An 18,195-nucleotide genomic window follows, 5' to 3' on the forward strand; every position below is an offset into this window, starting at 1 on the left:
TCCAAAAGTGTTTTTTGTGTTTGCCATTGTTTCTGTCTTTCTGAAGGGTTCTCCCCTTTTAATCCCATTATTTCAACACCTGTTGGACAATGCATGAGTGATAATGAGCTAATTGATTAAATGCAATTAATGAATACATTGCCACCTCTTGTTTTGTGTCGTCTGTGTGTCTGTGTTTCCGGCATTTCACATTGGAACAGCTCATTCACCTTCCTTGTCTTCTCTCCGCCCTCCCTTTTAGGTAAGTTAAAGAGCTGCACCTGAGCCAGCCACTGATTGATGCAGCACCACAGTCAAATAGTGGAGTGGAGTAGGGGAACAGCAAACAGCCATTAAAGCCGCCCGCCCGCCCGCCCGCCCGCCCGCCACAATGGACCTACCTGTGTACACTAGATGGATGTGATGGAATGTACTGTCGTCCCTACATTTCAAGAAGGAGTAAGAATTGCAGTTGCAACAAAGCCTTGCTTGCCTACAAAGAGAGCAGCAATTTGGATTTGTTACTATGTTACCTAGAAGAATAACAAACTGTGCAAGGATGGAGGTTGTAGGAGCAAGGAGAAGTTGTCTGTAAAGTTGGTGGATGCTTATTTTCCATTTTGCAGTCCCTTGTCTCCCTCTTGTGGCCTCCTGGAGGCAACTAGCTGTGCAAAAAAAGACAGCCTGGCGGCCGGCTGTTGCAGTGTTGCCCTCTCAGGCAACACTGAGTGACTGACTGAGGCGCACCGTCTTATATAAAGTTCAGACGGAACTTTGCACGTGTCATAGTGGAGCCCTGAGGAGCCAGAGCCAGCTTTCTGACATCATAATGGGGCCTCAGAGATAAAAGCCTGGGCCCAGGCAGTGTTGGTCAGTGCTGCTCAGCAGGCAGCACTGGACTGGACTGGATTACAGCTGATACAAGGTGTGAAGGAACAAGGGGTGGCTGTGGGCATGCACTTGCTGCCGCTGCCAGTGTTTATCTGCATGGCAGCAGGGCATTTGGGCGTTGCCAGGAAGGCGTTTTTATGTAGATTCCTCCTCTTTCAGCACTGCATTGTGGTGCAAGCAAAAGAAGCAAATCCAGTCTGGCTTCCTCTCCGGCTTTTATTCACCTCCCGTGTAGCTGTGAGTGTGTGAGCCTGCAGGGCCCCATGGAATTGCCTAGAAGTAGGCTGAATCGCTGCAAGGGCTGAACAGCAGTATCGGGCAGGCTCGGGCAACGCGCGGCCCGTTCGGGTTATCGCTTCTCGGCCTTTTGGCTAAGATCAAGTATAGTATCTGTTCTTATCAGTTTAATATCTGATACGTCCCCTATCTGGGGACCATATATTAAATGGATTTTTAGAACAGGGAGATGGAAATAGAGCTTGCTCTGTCCACTCCACGCATTGACCTGGTATTGCAGTATTTCCAGGACCGGTGCACCCTTTCCTTATGTGTTGACTAAAATCAGATTCCAAAAGTGTTTTTTGTGTTTGCCATTGTTTCTGTCTTTCTGAAGGGATCTCCCCTTTTAATCCCATTATTTCAACACCTGTTGGACAATGCATGAGTGATAATGAGCTAATTGATTAAATGCAATTAATGAATACATTGCCACCTCTTGTTTTGTGTCGTCTGTGTGTCTGTGTTTCCGGCATTTCACATTGGAACAGCTCATTCACCTTCCTTGTCTTCTCTCCGCCCTCCCTTTTAGGTAAGTTAAAGAGCTGCACCTGAGCCAGCCACTGATTGATGCAGCACCACAGTCAAATAGTGGAGTGGAGTAGGGGAACAGCAAACAGCCATTAAAGCCGCCCGCCCGCCCGCCACAATGGACCTACCTGTGTACACTAGATGGATGTGATGGAATGTACTGTCGTCCCTACATTTCAAGAAGGAGTAAGAATTGCAGTTGCAACAAAGCCTTGCTTGCCTACAAAGAGAGCAGCAATTTGGATTTGTTACTATGTTACCTAGAAGAATAACAAACTGTGCAAGGATGGAGGTTGTAGGAGCAAGGAGAAGTTGTCTGTAAAGTTGGTGGATGCTTATTTTCCATTTTGCAGTCCCTTGTCTCCCTCTTGTGGCCTCCTGGAGGCAACTAGCTGTGCAAAAAAAGACAGCCTGGCGGCCGGCTGTTGCAGTGTTGCCCTCTCAGGCAACACTGAGTGACTGACTGAGCCGCACCGTCTTATATAAAGTTCAGACGGAACTTTGCACGTGTCATAGTGGAGCCCTGAGGAGCCAGAGCCAGCTTTCTGACATCATAATGGGGCCTCAGAGATAAAAGCCTGGGCCCAGGCAGTGTTGGTCAGTGCTGCTCAGCAGGCAGCACTGGACTGGACTGGATTACAGCTGATACAAGGTGTGAAGGAACAAGGGGTGGCTGTGGGCATGCACTTGCTGCCGCTGCCAGTGTTTATCTGCATGGCAGCAGGGCATTTGGGCGTTGCCAGGAAGGCGTTTTTATGTAGATTCCTCCTCTTTCAGCACTGCATTGTGGTGCAAGCAAAAGAAGCAAATCCTGTCTGGCTTCCTCTCCGGCCTTTATTCACCTCCCGTGTAGCTGTGAGTGTGTGAGCCTGCAGGGCCCCATGGAATTGCCTAGAAGTAGGCTGAATCGCTGCAAGGGCTGAACAGCAGTATCGGGCAGGCTCGGGCAACGCGCGGCCCGTTCGGGTTATCGCTTCTCGGCCTTTTGGCTAAGATCAAGTGTAGTATCTGTTCTTATCAGTTTAATATCTGATACGTCCCCTATCTGGGGACCATATATTAAATGGATTTTTAGAACAGGGAGATGGAAATAGAGCTTGCTCTGTCCACTCCATGCATTGACCTGGTATTGCAGTATTTCCAGGACCGGTGCACCCTTTCCTTATGTGTTGACTAAAATCAGATTCCAAAAGTGTTTTTTGTGTTTGCAATTGTTTCTGTCTTTCTGGAGGGATCTCCCCTTTTAATCCCATTATTTCAACACCTGTTGGACAATGCATGAGTGATAATGAGCTAATTGATTAAATGCAATTAATGAATACATTGCCACCTCTTGTTTTGTGTCGTCTGTGTGTCTGTGTTTCCGGCATTTCACATTGGAACAGCTCATTCACCTTCCTTGTCTTCTCTCCGCCCTCCCTTTTAGGTAAGTTAAAGAGCTGCACCTGAGCCAGCCACTGATTGATGCAGCACCACAGTCAAATAGTGGAGTGGAGTAGGGGAACAGCAAACAGCCATTAAAGCCGCCCGCCCGCCCGCCCGCCACAATGGTCCTACCTGTGTACACTAGATGGATGTGATGGAATGTACTGTCGTCCCTACATTTCAAGAAGGAGTAAGAATTGCAGTTGCAACAAAGCCTTGCTTGCCTACAAAGAGAGCAGCAATTTGGATTTGTTACTATGTTACCTAGAAGAATAACAAACTGTGCAAGGATGGAGGTTGTAGGAGCAAGGAGAAGTTGTCTGTAAAGTTGGTGGATGCTTATTTTCCATTTTGCAGTCCCTTGTCTCCCTCTTGTGGCCTCCTGGAGGCAACTAGCTGTGCAAAAAAAGACAGCCTGGCGGCCGGCTGTTGCAGTGTTGCCCTCTCAGGCAACACTGAGTGACTGACTGAGCCGCACCGTCTTATATAAAGTTCAGACGGAACTTTGCACGTGTCAAAGTGGAGCCCTGAGGAGCCAGAGCCAGCTTTCTGACATCATAATGGGGCCTCAGAGATAAAAGCCTGGGCCCAGGCAGTGTTGGTCAGTGCTGCTCAGCAGGCAGCACTGGACTGGACTGGATTACAGCTGATACAAGGTGTGAAGGAACAAGGGGTGGCTGTGGACATGCACTTGCTGCCGCTGCCAGTGTTTATCTGCATGGCAGCAGGGCATTTGGGCGTTGCCAGGAAGGCGTTTTTATGTAGATTCCTCCTCTTTCAGCACTGCATTGTGGTGCAAGCAAAAGAAGCAAATCCTGTCTGGCTTCCTCTCCGGCCTTTATTCACCTCCCGTGTAGCTGTGAGTGTGTGAGCCTGCAGGGCCCCATGGAATTGCCTAGAAGTAGGCTGAATCGCTGCAAGGGCTGAACAGCAGTATCGGGCAGGCTCGGGCAACGCGCGGCCCGTTCGGGTTATCGCTTCTCGGCCTTTTGGCTAAGATCAAGTGTAGTATCTGTTCCTATCAGTTTAATATCTGATACGTCCCCTATCTGGGGACCATATATTAAATGGATTTTTAGAACAGGGAGATGGAAATAGAGCTTGCTCTGTCCATTCCACGCATTGACCTGGTATTACAGTATTTCCAGGACCGGTGCACCCTTTCCTTATGTGTTGACTAAAATCAGATTCCAAAAGTGTTTTTTGTGTTTGCCATTGTTTCTGTCTTTCTGAATGGATCTCCCCTTTTAATCCCATTATTTCAACACCTGTTGGACAATGCATGAGTGATAATGAGCTAATTGATTAAATGCAATTAATGAATACATTGCCACCTCTTGTTTTGTGTCGTCTGTGTGTCTGTGTTTCCGGCATTTCACATTGGAACAGCTCACTCACCTTCCTTGTCTTCTCTCCGCCCTCCCTTTTAGGTAAGTTAAAGAGCTGCACCTGAGCCAGCCACTGATTGATGCAGCACCACAGTCAAATAGTGGAGTGGAGTAGGGGAACAGCAAACAGCCATTAAAGCCGCCCGCCCGCCCGCCCGCCCGCCACAATGGACCTACCTGTGTACACTAGATGGATGTGATGGAATGTACTGTCGTCCCTACATTTCAAGAAGGAGTAAGAATTGCAGTTGCAACAAAGCCTTGCTTGCCTACAAAGAGAGCAGCAATTTGGATTTGTTACTATGTTACCTAGAAGAATAACAAACTGTGCAAGGATGGAGGTTGTAGGAGCAAGGAGAAGTTGTCTGTAAAGTTGGTGGATGCTTATTTTCCATTTTGCAGTCCCTTGTCTCCCTCTTGTGGCCTCCTGGAGGCAACTAGCTGTGCAAAAAAAGACAGCCTGGCGGCCGGCTGTTGCAGTGTTGCCCTCTCAGGCAACACTGAGTGACTGACTGAGCCGCACCGTCTTATATAAAGTTCAGACGGAACTTTGTACGTGTCATAGTGGAGCCCTGAGGAGCCAGAGCCAGCTTTCTGACATCATAATGGGGCCTCAGAGATAAAAGCCTGGGCCCAGGCAGTGTTGGTCAGTGCTGCTCAGCAGGCAGCACTGGACTGGACTGGATTACAGCTGATACAAGGTGTGAAGGAACAAGGGGTGGCTGTGGGCATGCACTTGCTGCCGCTGCCAGTGTTTATCTGCATGGCAGCAGGGCATTTGGGCGTTGCCAGGAAGGCGTTTTTATGTAGATTCCTCCTCTTTCAGCACTGCATTGTGGTGCAAGCAAAAGAAGCAAATCCTGTCTGGCTTCCTCTCCGGCCTTTATTCACCTCCCGTGTAGCTGTGAGTGTGTGAGCCTGCAGGGCCCCATGGAATTGCCTAGAAGTAGGCTGAATCGCTGCAAGGGCTGAACAGCAGTATCGGGCAGGCTCGGGCAACGCGCGGCCCGTTCGGGTTATCGCTTCTCGGCCTTTTGGCTAAGATCAAGTGTAGTATCTGTTCTTATCAGTTTAATATCTGATACGTCCCCTATCTGGGGACCATATATTAAATGGATTTTTAGAACAGGGAGATGGAAATAGAGCTTGCTCTGTCCACTCCACGCATTGACCTGGTATTGCAGTATTTCCAGGACCGGTGCACCCTTTCCTTATGTGTTGACTAAAATCAGATTCCAAAAGTATTTTTTGTGTTTGCCATTGTTTCTGTCTTTCTGAAGGGATCTCCCCTTTTAATCCCATTATTTCAACACCTATTGGACAATGCATGAGTGATAATGAGCTAATTGATTAAATGCAATTAATGAATACATTGCCACCTCTTGTTTTGTGTCGTCTGTGTGTCTGTGTTTCCGGCATTTCAGATTGGAACAGCTCATTCACCTTCCTTGTCTTCTCTCCGCCCTCCCTTTTAGGTAAGTTAAAGAGCTGCACCTGAGCCAGCCACTGATTGATGCAGCACCACAGTCAAATAGTGGAGTGGAGTAGGGGAACAGCAAACAGCCATTAAAGCCGCCCGCCCGCCCGCCCGCCATAATGGACCTACCTGTGTACACTAGATGGATGTGATGGAATGTACTGTCGTCCCTACATTTCAAGAAGGAGTAAGAATTGCAGTTGCAACAAAGCCTTGCTTGCCTTCAAAGAGAGCAGCAATTTGGATTTGTTACTATGTTACCTAGAAGAATAACAAACTGTGCAAGGATGGAGGTTGTAGGAGCAAGGAGAAGTTGTCTGTAAAGTTGGTGGATGCTTATTTTCCATTTTGCAGTCCCTTGTCTCCCTCTTGTGGCCTCCTGGAGGCAACTAGCTGTGCAAAAAAAGACAGCCTGGCGGCCGGCTGTTGCAGTGTTGCCCTCTCAGGCAACACTGAGTGACTGACTGAGCCGCACCGTTTTATATAAAGTTCAGACGGAACTTTGCACGTGTCATAGTGGAGCCCTGAGGAGCCAGAGCCAGCTTTCTGACATCATAATGGGGCCTCAGAGATAAAAGCCTGGGCCCAGGCAGTGTTGGTCAGTGCTGCTCAGCAGGCAGCACTGGACTGGACTGGATTACAGCTGATACAAGGTGTGAAGGAACAAGGGGTGGCTTGTGGGCATGCACTTGCTGCCGCTGCCAGTGTTTATCTGCAGGGCATTTGGACGTTGCCAGGAAGGCGTTTTTATGTAGATTCCTCCTCTTTCAGCACTGCATTGTGATGCAAGCAAAAGAAGCAAATCCTGTCTGGCTTCCTCTCCGGCCTTTATTCACCTCCCGTGTAGCTGTGAGTGTGTGAGCCTGCAGGGCCCCATGGAATTGCCTAGAAGTAGGCTGAATCGCTGCAAGGGCTGAACAGCAGTATCGGGCAGGCTCGGGCAACGCGCAGCCCGTTCGGGTTATCGCTTCTCGGCCTTTTGGCTAAGATCAAGTGTAGTATCTGTTCTTATCAGTTTAATATCTGATATGTCCCCTATCTGGGGACCATATATTAAATGGATTTTTAGAACAGGGAGATGGAAATAGAGCTTGCTCTGTCCACTCCACGCATTGACCTGGTATTGCAGTATTTCCAGGACCGGTGCACCCTTTCCTTATGTGTTGACTAAAATCAGATTCCAAAAGTGTTTTTTGTGTTTGCCATTGTTTCTGTCTTTCTGAAGGGATCTCCCCTTTTAATCCCATTATTTCAACACCTGTTGGACAATCCATGAGTGATAATGAGCTAATTGATTAAATGCAATTAATGAATACATTGCCACCTCTTGTTTTGTGTCGTCTGTGTGTCTGTGTTTCCGGCATTTCACATTGGAACAGCTCATTCACCTTCCTTGTCTTCTCTCCGCCCTCCCTTTTAGGTAAGTTAAAGAGCTGCACCTGAGCCAGCCACTGATTGATGCAGCACCACAGTCAAATAGTGGAGTGGAGTAGGGGAACAGCAAACAGCCATTAAAGCCGCCCGCCCGCCACAATGGACCTACCTGTGTACACTAGATGGATGTGATGGAATGTACTGTCGTCCCTACATTTCAAGAAGGAGTAAGAATTGCAGTTGCAACAAAGCCTTGCTTGCCTACAAAGAGAGCAGCAATTTGGATTTGTTACTATGTTACCTAGAAGAATAACAAACTGTGCAAGGATGGAGGTTGTAGGAGCAAGGAGAAGTTGTCTGTAAAGTTGGTGGATGCTTATTTTCCATTTTGCAGTCCCTTGTCTCCCTCTTGTGGCCTCCTGGAGGCAACTAGCTGTGCAAAAAAAGACAGCCTGGCGGCCGGCTGTTGCAGTGTTGCCCTCTCAGGCAACACTGAGTGACTGACTGAGCCGCACCGTCTTATATAAAGTTCAGACGGAACTTTGCACGTGTCATAGTGGAGCCCTGAGGAGCCAGAGCCAGCTTTCTGACATCATAATGGGGCCTCAGAGATAAAAGCCTGGGCCCAGGCAGTGTTGGTCAGTGCTGCTCAGCAGGCAGCACTGGACTGGACTGGATTACAGCTGATACAAGGTGTGAAGGAACAAGGGGTGGCTGTGGGCATGCACTTGCTGCCGCTGCCAGTGTTTATCTGCATGGCAGCAGGGCATTTGGGCGTTGCCAGGAAGGCGTTTTTATGTAGATTCCTCCTCTTTCAGCACTGCATTGTGGTGCAAGCAAAAGAAGCAAATCCTGTCTGGCTTCCTCTCCGGCCTTTATTCACCTCCCGTGTAGCTGTGAGTGTGTGAGCCTGCAGGGCCCCATGGAATTGCCTAGAAGTAGGCTGAATCGCTGCAAGGGCTGAACAGCAGTATCGGGCAGGCTCGGGCAACGCGCGGCCCGTTCGGGTTATCGCTTCTCGGCCTTTTGGCTAAGATCAAGTGTAGTATCTGTTCTTATCAGTTTAATATCTGATACGTCCCCTACCTGGGGACCATATATTAAATGGATTTTTAGAACAGGGAGATGGAAATAGAGCTTGCTCTGTCCACTCCACGCATTGACCTGGTATTGCAGTATTTCCAGGACCGGTGCACCCTTTCCTTATGTGTTGACTAAAATCAGATTCCAAAAGTGTTTTTTGTGTTTGACATTGTTTCTGTCTTTCTGAAGGGATCTCCCCTTTTAATCCCATTATTTCAACACCTGTTGGACAATGCATGAGTGATAATGAGCTAATTGATTAAATGCAATTAATGAATACATTGCCACCTCTTGTTTTGTGTCGTCTGTGTGTCTGTGTTTCCGGCATTTCACATTGGAACAGCTCATTCACCTTCCTTGTCTTCTCTCCGCCCTCCCTTTTAGGTAAGTTAAAGAGCTGCACCTGAGCCAGCCACTGATTGATGCAGCACCACAGTCAAATAGTGGAGTGGAGTAGGGGAACAGCAAACAGCCATTAAAGCCGCCCGCCCGCCCGCCCGCCACAATGGACCTACCTGTGTACACTAGATGGATGTGATGGAATGTACTGTCGTCCCTACATTTCAAGAAGGAGTAAGAATTGCAGTTGCAACAAAGCCTTGCTTGCCTACAAAGAGAGCAGCAATTTGGATTTGTTACTATGTTACCTAGAAGAATAACAAACTGTGCAAGGATGGAGGTTGTAGGAGCAAGGAGAAGTTGTCTGTAAAGTTGGTGGATGCTTATTTTCCATTTTGCAGTCCCTTGTCTCCCTCTTGTGGCCTCCTGGAGGCAACTAGCTGTGCAAAAAAAGACAGCCTGGCGGCCGGCTGTTGCAGTGTTGCCCTCTCAGGCAACACTGAGTGACTGACTGAGCCGCACCGTCTTATATAAAGTTCAGACGGAACTTTGCACGTGTCATAGTGGAGCCCTGAGGAGCCAGAGCCAGCTTTCTGACATCATAATGGGGCCTCAGAGATAAAAGCCTGGGCCCAGGCAGTGTTGGTCAGTGCTGCTCAGCAGGCAGCACTGGACTGGACTGGATTACAGCTGATACAAGGTGTGAAGGAACAAGGGGTGGCTGTGGGCATGCACTTGCTGCCGCTGCCAGTGTTTATCTGCATGGCAGCAGGGCATTTGGGCGTTGCCAGGAAGGCGTTTTTATGTAGATTCCTCCTCTTTCAGCACTGCATTGTGGTGCAAGCAAAAGAAGCAAATCCTGTCTGGCTTCCTCTCCGGCCTTTATTCACCTCCCGTGTAGCTGTGAGTGTGTGAGCCTGCAGGGCCCCATGGAATTGCCTAGAAGTAGGCTGAATCGCTGCAAGGGCTGAACAGCAGTATCGGGCAGGCTCGGGCAACACGCGGCCCGTTCGGGTTATCGCTTCTCGGCCTTTTGGCTAAGATCAAGTGTAGTATCTGTTCTTATCAGTTTAATATCTGATACGTCCCCTATCTGGGGACCATATATTAAATGGATTTTTAGAACAGGGAGATGGAAATAGAGCTTGCTCTGTCCACTCCACGCATTGACCTGGTATTGCAGTATTTCCAGGACCGGTGCACCCTTTCCTTATGTGTTGACTAAAATCAGATTCCAAAAGTGTTTTTTGTGTTTGCCATTGTTTCTGTCTTTCTGAAGGGATCTCCCCTTTTAATCCCATTATTTCAACACCTGTTGGACAATGCATGAGTGATAATGAGCTAATTGATTAAATGCAATTAATGAATACATTGCCACCTCTTGTTTTGTGTCGTCTGTGTGTCTGTGTTTCCGGCATTTCACATTGGAACAGCTCATTCACCTTCCTTGTCTTCTCTCTGCCCTCCTGTAAAGGATCTGCCAGGCACTGCGGGGTTAACTCCCAGAACTAATCAGTCAGCACCTGAGAATACATCCCTGAGACTGACTCCTGCTTCCACCATTCAGGCTGGCAGGCTTAGGAGTGGGAGAGCCTATCGTAACCTGGCCAGACTCAGCTAGCTCCCGCCCTCGGTCTATTTAAGCCTGCACTTCCTGTCCCTCGGTGCTTGTTATTGCTTTTGTTTCCTTCCTTGTGGTTCCTGGCCCAGCTACATCTCCTGCTATTTTTGATCCTGCTCCATACCGACCCTGGCTTACCGACTACTCTTCTGCTTTTCGTTTTGTACCTCGCACACTCCTGGCTTGACTCGGCTCGTTCACCACTCTGGTTGCTCACGGTGTTGCCGTGGGCAACGGCCCCTTTTCCTTGCTTGTGTTCCTTGTATGTTTGTCGTGTTTGTCGTGCACTTACTGAGCGCAGGGACCGCCGCCCAGTTGTACCCCGTCGCCTAGGGCGGGTCGTTGCAAGTAGGCAGGGACAGAGTGGCGGGTAGATTAGGGCTCACTTGTCCGTCTCCCTACCCCCTGCCGTTACATAATAACAAGCCCATACCTAGTCTACCCCTGGTCCCTGACACCACTATGGATCCCCGTGAGACCCTGGCTCAGCAAATGCAGGGTCTCTCCCTACAGGTCCAGGCCCTGGCTCAGAGGGTCAACCAGCCTGATGCTACCCTGGTAGTTCCCCGCACCGCACCTCTTGAACCCCACCTCAAGTTGCCCGACCGGTTCTCAGGGGACCGGAGGACTTTTCTCTCCTTTCGGGAGAGTTGTAGGCTTTACTTTCGTTTAAAGCCTCATTCCTCAGGTTCTGAGAGCCAGCGGGTGGGTATAATTATGTCCCGGCTCCAGGAAGGGCCCCAAGAGTGGGCCTTCTCCTTGGCTCCTGACGCCCCTGAACTTTCCTCCGTTGATTGTTTATTTTCTGCTCTCGGACTTATTTATGACGAGACTGACAGGACTGCCTTTGCCGAGAGTCAGCTGGTGACCTTAAGTCAGGGTAAGAGACCTGTTGAGGAGTATTGCTCTGACTTTCGGAAGTGGTGCGTAGCTTCTCGGTGGAATGACCCTGCCTTAAGGTGCCAGTTTAGGTTGGGTCTGTCGAATGCCCTGAAAGACCTGCTAGTTAGCTATCCCTCTTCTGACTCCCTAGACCAGGTTTTGGCTTTAGCGATACGACTTGACCGACGTCTCAGGGAACGACAACGTGAACGTTTATGTGTTTTCTCCTCCGACTCCCCCATGATGCCTCCCGAAGCTCCGTTGCTTCGTTCCTCCCCGAAAGATTCAGAGATACCTATGCAACTCGGGGCCTCAGTGTCCCCCCAACAACGTAGAGAATTCCGCAGGAAGAATGGTCTCTGCTTCTACTGTGGGGACGACAAGCATCAAGTGAACAACTGTCCTAAGCGTAAGGTTGCAGCCAGAGAACTTCCGCGTCTAAGTGATCATCGGGGAGGTCACTTGGGCGCACAGGTATTTCCCGTAAATATGAAACGTACTAAGATCTTGCTTCCCTTTCAGGTCTCTTTTGGTGGTAGGTCTGCTACCGGCAGTGCTTTCGTGGATTCAGGGTCCTCTACTAATATCATGTCTGTGGAATTTGCTATGTCCCTTGCTATGCCTCTTATTGATTTGCCTAAACCTGTCCCGGTAGTGGGTATCGACGCCACTCCTCTTGCTAATGGTTATTTTACACAGCATACCCCTGTTTTTGAACTCCTTGTTGGCTCCATACATTTGGAGCAATGCTCTGTACTGTTGATGCAGGGATTATCGTACGATTTGGTGCTAGGTCTTCCCTGGTTGCAGTTGCATAATCCTACGTTTGACTGGAATACTGGGGAGCTAACCAAATGGGGTAATGAATGTTGTACGTCATGTTTTTCTGTTAATTCTATTTCTCCCCCTAAGGAGGCGAATACGCTACCCGAGTTTGTTCAGGACTTCGCTGATGTTTTCTCTAGGGAGGCCTCCGAAGTGTTACCTCCTCATAGAGAATACGATTGCGCTATCGAATTGGTACCAGGAGCTAAGCTTCCTAAGGGTAGGATATTTAATCTTTCTTGTCCCGAACGTGAAGCTATGAGAGTGTATATCCAGGAATCCCTGGCCAAGGGTTACATTCGTCCCTCTTCTTCTCCGGTAGGTGCTGGCTTCTTCTTCGTGGGGAAGAAGGATGGTGGTCTTAGGCCATGCATTGACTACCGTAGCCTGAATAAGGTCACGGTAAGGAACCAGTATCCCCTTCCTTTGATTCCTGATCTCTTTAATCAGGTTCAGGGGGCCCAATGGTTTTCTAAATTGGATCTACGGGGGGCGTATAACCTTATTCGCATCAAAGAGGTGGATGAGTGGAAGACTGCGTTTAACACGCCCGAAGGCCATTTTGAATACCTCGTCATGCCCTTTGGATTGTGTAATGCCCCTGCGGTCTTCCAGAATTTCATAAATGAGATTTTGAGAAATTACCTGGGGATTTTTCTGGTAGTGTACCTTGATGACATACTGGTGTTTTCAAAGGACTGGTCCTCCCACGTGGAGCATGTCAGGAAGGTGCTCCAGGTCCTTCGGGAAAATAAACTGTTTGCCAAAACCGAAAAATGTGTGTTTGGGGTACAGGAGATTCCATTTTTGGGTCAAATCCTCACTCCTCATGAATTCCGCATGGACCCAGCCAAGGTTCAGGCTGTGGCGGAATGGGTCCAACCTGCCTCCCTGAAGGCGTTACAGTGTTTTTTGGGGTTTGCTAATTATTACAGGAGATTTATTGCTAACTTCTCGCTCATCGCTAAGCCCCTTACGGACCTCACTCGCAAAGGTGCTGATCTCCTCCACTGGCCTCCTGAGGCTGTCCAGGCTTTTGAGGTCCTTAAGAAGTGCTTTGTCTCGGCCCCGGTGCTGGTTCAGCCCAACCAAATGGAGCCATTTATCGTGGAAGTTGACGCATCTGAGGTGGGAGTGGGGGCTCTCTTGTCCCAGGGTACCAGGTCCCTCACCCATCTCCGCCCCTGTGCCTACTTCTCCAGGAAGTTTTCGCCAACTGAAAGTAACTATGATATTGGCAACCGCGAACTCTTAGCCATTAAATGGGCATTTGAAGAGTGGCGCCACTTCCTGGAGGGGGCTAGGCACCAGGTAACGGTCCTTACCGACCACAAGAATCTGGTGTTCCTAGAATCTGCCCGGAGGCTAAACCCGAGACAAGCTCGATGGGCGTTATTTTTTACCAGATTCAATTTTTTGGTTACCTATAGGGCTGGGTCTAAAAATATTAAGGCTGATGCACTGTCGCGTAGCTTCATGGCCAGCCCTCCTTCGGAGGAAGATCCTGCTTGTATTTTGCCTCCAGGTATAATCATTTCCTCGATCGATTCTGATTTAGTCTCTGAAATTGCTGCTGATCAAGGTGCAGCTCCCGGGAACCTTCCTGAGAACAAGCTGTTTGTTCCCCTGCAATTCCGGCTAAGGGTACTTAGGGAAAATCATGACTGCGCACTATCTGGCCATCCAGGCATCCTGGGTACCAAACACCTCATTACCAGAAATTATTGGTGGCCTGGGTTGCCTAAAGACGTTAAGGCCTACGTCACTACATAAAAACGCCTTCCTGGCAACGTCCAAATGCCCTGCAGATAAACACTGGCAGCGGCAGCAAGTGCATGCCCACAGCCACCCCTTGTTCCTTCACACCTTGTATCAGCTGTAATCCAGTCCAGTCCAGTGCTGCCTGCTGAGCAGCACTGACCAACACTGCCTGGGCCCAGGCTTTTATCTCTGAGGCCCCATTATGATGTCAGAAAGCTGGCTCTGGCTCCTCAGGGCTCCACTATGACACATGCAAAGTTCCGTCTGAACTTTATATAAGACGGTGCGGCTCAGTCAGTCACTCAGTGTTGCCTGAGAGGGCAACACTGCAACAGCCGGCCGCCAGGCTGTCTTTTTTTGCACAGCTAGTTGCCTCCAGGAGGCCACAAGAGGGAGACAAGGGACTGCAAAATGGAAAATAAGCATCCACCAACTTTACAGACAACTTCTCCTTGCTCCTACAACCTCCATCCTTGCACAGTTTGTTATTCTTCTAGGTAACATAGTAACAAATCCAAATTGCTGCTCTCTTTGAAGGCAAGCAAGGCTTTGTTGCAACTGCAATTCTTACTCCTTCTTGAAATGTAGGGACGACAGTACATTCCATCACATCCATCTAGTGTACACAGGTAGGTCCATTATGGCGGGCGGGCGGGCGGCTTTAATGGCTGTTTGCTGTTCCCCTACTCCACTCCACTATTTGACTGTGGTGCTGCATCAATCAGTGGCTGGCTCAGGTGCAGCTCTTTAACTTACCTAAAAGGGAGGGCGGAGAGAAGACAAGGAAGGTGAATGAGCTGTTCCAATGTGAAATGCCGGAAACACAGACACACAGACGACACAAAACAAGAGGTGGCAATGTATTCATTAATTGCATTTAATCAATTAGCTCATTATCACTCATGCATTGTCCAACAGGTGTTGAAATAATGGGATTAAAAGGGGAGATCCCTTCAGAAAGACAGAAACAATGGCAAACACAAAAAACACTTTTGGAATCTGATTTTAGTCAACACATAAGGAAAGGGTGCACCGGTCCTGGAAATACTGCAATACCAGGTCAATGCGTGGAGTGGACAGAGCAAGCTCTATTTCCATCTCCCTGTTCTAAAAATCCATTTAATATATGGTCCCCAGATAGGGGACGTATCAGATATTAAACTGATAAGAACAGATTTTTTTTTTTTTTTTTTTTTTTTTTTTTTTAAAACCATCAGGTCTGGTGGTAAAGGCCTAAATAACTTGACAAAAAGCAAACTCATCAAGATTTCAAGCCATAACCAGGTCATCATGTGGTTCTTATTCATTTATTTTTTATTTGACAAAAGGTGTGCAGGTAAAATTTAACAGGATAAATACAATTTTAAGTGTATGTTTTTATTTTAAACTAGGTGTTTCCATTTTTTGAACTTCCAAACACCTTCAGCGTCAAACTTGTCTCCTTTCCGTTTATCCCAAAGGTAACATAAGTACAGTCGGCTTAAAATCAATTTGACACAATCAGAGTCCTCCCACACTTCCCGTTTATATACATAAATGTTTCTGGCGTCCCATAAGACTTCTTTGACACATAACATGAGCAACCATAACACTCGGCTCTTGTGTTTGTCTGTCAACCCTATTCCAAAAAGAACATAGGCAAATGTGAGGTATTGAATCCCTGTCAGTTCTTTGACTACGTTTTTTAATTGGTCTAAAACCCGTTGCGCAAAATCACAATTCCAGAAGAGGTGCAGAATGCTTTTTTATTGCATAGGTCCGTTGTACTTAAGTCACACAGTTCATGTTTAATAACAAAAATTTCTATACATTTATACCAGGATGGACAAGGAAAGGCCACGGGTTGTCGCAGGTTACGGCTACACCATCCCATTCTACACCATATCCATCCTCCCGAGTATCGAATCATGTGGGCTACTTTTGTGTTACCTTTAAACAGTCTCAATACAGTAACTATAAGGTTAATGGCTAGAAAAAGGTGAACATCAGGGAAACCCAATCCTCCGTTTTTCCTAGATTTCACTACTGTACTCCGTTTAACTCTTTCCATTTTACAACCCCATAGGAAGAGGAAGATAACCCTATTAATTTTTCTGAGTTCCATGTAACTGGGTGGGAAAATGTTCGCCACATACAGCAACATGGGCAAAATTACACATTTGACCATCAACACCTTTCCAGTGTAAGTTAAATCCCTCAATTCCCAGAAATCCAGTTTTCTCGCTATTTTCTCCCTCACCGTTCCCCAGCTCTGCTGACCATTTAATCTTTCATCAAACTGAAGACCCAGAACTTTTATACTGTCAACAATTTTAACCCCCACATCAGACATGTCACATGCACCTCCAAAACATTTGACTTCACATTTGTCCCAATTTATTCTGAAAGCCGATGCTCCACAATATATGTTGGCTAATAGTTTAGCTCTTAACAATTCAGCTTTATTTTCACTCACCACACACACATCATCCATATAACCTAAGACTTTCACACACTGGCCCCCACTCCCAGGTATTTTTACCCCTCCCATAAACTTGTCACTCCGTATCATGCAGAATAAAGATTCCATAGCACAAATAAAAACTAGCGGTGATAGCGGGCAGCCTTGTCTGACTCCCGAGGAAACACTAAATCTATTGCTTAGAAAGCCATTAACTAGAATCCAACTCCCTATTTCTTCATACAGGCTCCTAATGGCCTTAACGAAAATTGGCGGAAAGCCCATCCTCTCTATAACCTGAAACAAAAAGGAGTGCGAGAGCCTATCAAAGGCTTTCTCGAAATCCAGTGAAAGCACGTTTACACTCCTATTTCTCTGAGTGCAATCCCATATCACATCCCTCAGGAGACTAAGATTCCCTGCAATATACCTCTCAGGCACCCCACATACCTGGTCATCTTGTACCACTTGACCTACCACCCGGCATTCGTCTCAGCGCCTGGCAATTAGTATAGAAGCACTGTTTCCCACTGTTTCTGAGGCTAATTCTTGAACCATAAGTCTTAGGCGCTTGATCTTGGCGGCATAAGTCTCAGCGCCTGGCAATTAGTATAGAAGCACTGTCTTTGACTTATCTGAAAGTTTCCCAGGCGAGCTATTCACAAGTAAATCCTAGACGCTCGATCTTGGTTACTTTCGCTTTCGCGGCTGGCAGCAAAGTTCCGAACTATGTTTATGTGAATAACTCTTGAACCGTAGGTCACAGACGCTCGCTCTTGGCTGCATTTGTTTCAGCTCGTGGCAGCCAGTCTAAAAAACACTATCTTGGACTTCTCTGGATGTTTCCCAGGCGAGCTATTGGCAGCATGTTTTGAACCACTGTTTCTGAGGCTAATTCTTGAACCGTAAGTCATAGACGCTCGATCTTGGCGGCATTCGTCTCAGCGCCTGGCAATTAGTATAGAAGCACTGTTTCCCACTGTTTCTGAGGCTAATTCTTGAACCGTAAGTCTTAGACGCTTGATCTTGGCGGCATTCGTCTCAGCGCCTGGCAATTAGTATAGAAGCACTGTCTTTGACTTCTCTGGATGTTTCCCAGGCGAGCTATTCACAAGTAAATCCTAGACGCTCGATCTTGGTTACTTTCGCTTTCGCGGCTGGCAGCAAAGTTCAGAACCATGTTTCTGTGAATAACTCTTGAACCGTAAGTCACAGACGCTCGCTCTTGGCTGCATTCGTTTCAGCTCGTGGCAGCCAGTCTAAAAAAACACTATCTTGGACTTCTCTGGATGTTTCCCAGGCGAGCTATTGGCAGCATGTTCAAAACCACTGTTTCTGAGGCTAATTCTTGAACCGTAAGTCATAGACGCTCGATCTTGGCGGCATTCGTCTCAGCGCCTGGCAATTAGTATAGAAGCACTGTTTCCCACTGTTTCTGAGGCTAATTCTTGAACCGTAAGTCATAGACGCTCGATCTTGGCGGCATTCGTCTCAGCGCCTGGCAATTAGTATAGAAGCACTGTTTCCCACTGTTTCTGAGGCTAATTCTTGAACCGTAAGTCTTAGACGCTTGATCTTGGCGGCATTCGTCTCAGCGCCTGGCAATTAGTATAGAAGCACTGTCTTTGACTTCTCTGGATGTTTCCCAGGCGAGCTATTCACAAGTAAATCCTAGACGCTCGATCTTGGTTACTTTCGCTTTCGCGGCTGGCAGCAAAGTTCAGAACCATGTTTCTGTGAATAACTCTTGAATCGTAAGTCACAGACGCTCGCTCTTGGTTGCATTCGTTTCAGCTCGTGGCAGCCAGTCTAAAAAACACTATATTGGACTTCTCTGGATGTTTCCCAGGCGAGCTATTAGCAGCATGTTCAGAACCACTGTTTCTGAGGCTAATTCTTGAAC

At 47.8% G+C, this 18,195-nt stretch overlaps 8 non-coding genes across 8 annotated transcripts; 7 read left to right on the top strand and 1 right to left on the bottom strand.

Annotated features, from left to right (window-relative positions):
- Positions 1-1,221: 1,221 nt before the first annotated feature.
- Positions 1,222-1,412, top strand: LOC142729668 (U2 spliceosomal RNA). The gene has a single exon (XR_012878422.1). It is a non-coding gene; the product is annotated as a U2 spliceosomal RNA (small nuclear RNA).
- A 1,234-nt stretch (positions 1,413-2,646) lies between these two features.
- On the top strand, positions 2,647-2,837 carry LOC142729663 (U2 spliceosomal RNA). The gene has a single exon (XR_012878417.1). It is a non-coding gene; the product is annotated as a U2 spliceosomal RNA (small nuclear RNA).
- A 1,238-nt stretch (positions 2,838-4,075) lies between these two features.
- On the top strand, positions 4,076-4,266 carry LOC142729669 (U2 spliceosomal RNA). The gene has a single exon (XR_012878423.1). It is a non-coding gene; the product is annotated as a U2 spliceosomal RNA (small nuclear RNA).
- Positions 4,267-5,508: 1,242 nt separating this feature from the next.
- LOC142729701 (U2 spliceosomal RNA) lies at positions 5,509-5,699 on the top strand. Its single transcript, XR_012878446.1, has one exon. It is a non-coding gene; the product is annotated as a U2 spliceosomal RNA (small nuclear RNA).
- A 1,231-nt stretch (positions 5,700-6,930) lies between these two features.
- Positions 6,931-7,121, top strand: LOC142729653 (U2 spliceosomal RNA). The gene has a single exon (XR_012878408.1). It is a non-coding gene; the product is annotated as a U2 spliceosomal RNA (small nuclear RNA).
- Positions 7,122-8,351: 1,230 nt separating this feature from the next.
- Positions 8,352-8,542, top strand: LOC142729664 (U2 spliceosomal RNA). Its single transcript, XR_012878418.1, has one exon. It is a non-coding gene; the product is annotated as a U2 spliceosomal RNA (small nuclear RNA).
- A 1,238-nt stretch (positions 8,543-9,780) lies between these two features.
- On the top strand, positions 9,781-9,971 carry LOC142729654 (U2 spliceosomal RNA). Its single transcript, XR_012878409.1, has one exon. It is a non-coding gene; the product is annotated as a U2 spliceosomal RNA (small nuclear RNA).
- A 4,903-nt stretch (positions 9,972-14,874) lies between these two features.
- Positions 14,875-15,066, bottom strand: LOC142729685 (U2 spliceosomal RNA). Its single transcript, XR_012878435.1, has one exon. It is a non-coding gene; the product is annotated as a U2 spliceosomal RNA (small nuclear RNA).
- Between the last annotated feature and the right edge of the window lie 3,129 nt (positions 15,067-18,195).

The sequence above is a fragment of the Rhinoderma darwinii genome, unplaced genomic scaffold (assembly GCF_050947455.1).
Source record: "Rhinoderma darwinii isolate aRhiDar2 unplaced genomic scaffold, aRhiDar2.hap1 Scaffold_731, whole genome shotgun sequence".
Classification (NCBI taxonomy): domain Eukaryota; kingdom Metazoa; phylum Chordata; class Amphibia; order Anura; family Rhinodermatidae; genus Rhinoderma; species Rhinoderma darwinii.